General features: G+C 27.8%; 1 protein-coding gene across 1 annotated transcript in view; it reads left to right on the top strand.

The window, feature by feature from the left end:
- The window catches only part of LOC119594865 (ionotropic receptor 93a-like), a 36,843-nt gene that overhangs the window by 19,908 nt on the left and 16,701 nt on the right, over nt 1–234 (top strand).

Raw genomic sequence — 234 nt, 5'->3', positions numbered from 1 at the left:
GTTAGTAACATATCACCCCCACCAGCCAAAAAAAAACAGATAAAAAATATTCCTTTTCATTCCATATGGAGCGATCATTCGAATCTGTAGCTTATCACATATTTTTATCACAAAATTGTTTACTATTTATATTGCATATATATTATCTCATGGCTAAAACCAGCTTTGTAAATCATACATCATATATTTTTTTTAACATCTAAACTGTTGAAAACTAAAAAATGTGCTCTTAGT

This window comes from Penaeus monodon, chromosome 34 (assembly GCF_015228065.2).
Source record: "Penaeus monodon isolate SGIC_2016 chromosome 34, NSTDA_Pmon_1, whole genome shotgun sequence".
In the NCBI taxonomy this organism is placed as follows: domain Eukaryota; kingdom Metazoa; phylum Arthropoda; class Malacostraca; order Decapoda; family Penaeidae; genus Penaeus; species Penaeus monodon.
The sequence above is the reverse complement of the archived record's forward strand: the minus strand, read 5'-3'. Positions and strand labels throughout refer to the sequence as shown.